We start from the raw sequence: 359 nt of genomic DNA, 5'->3' as shown, positions 1-359 counted from the left end.
ACTGAGTGTTGCCATGACAGTATATTCTGGCCTGAAGTAGAAATAAAGAGCACAAAAAAAAAACCAAAAAAAGGAAATATATGTCACGAAACTTAAAAGGGTATGTGGTGTTTAATTCAATTCTCTCTTTCTCCTCCAGCATCTTCTCTGGAGCAAGATGGAATGTGCAGCTATTGCCTCTCCACCTACTGGACCAAAAAAATGCACACACAGAACTGTATGTAAACAAATGGCCATTTGTTTACAAAATAATAACCCGCAGCCTTACAGGAGTAGTCTATCTTTATCTTGCTTCTGAACAAAACACCTTTTTTTTTCTCTGTAGTGTTAGATTGTAAGTCCTTGAACAAGCAAGTGAC

Source organism: Mesitornis unicolor, unplaced genomic scaffold (assembly GCF_000695765.1).
Source record: "Mesitornis unicolor isolate BGI_N332 unplaced genomic scaffold, ASM69576v1 scaffold32128, whole genome shotgun sequence".
Classification (NCBI taxonomy): Eukaryota; Metazoa; Chordata; class Aves; order Mesitornithiformes; family Mesitornithidae; genus Mesitornis; species Mesitornis unicolor.
This window is presented reverse-complemented; position numbering follows the sequence as displayed.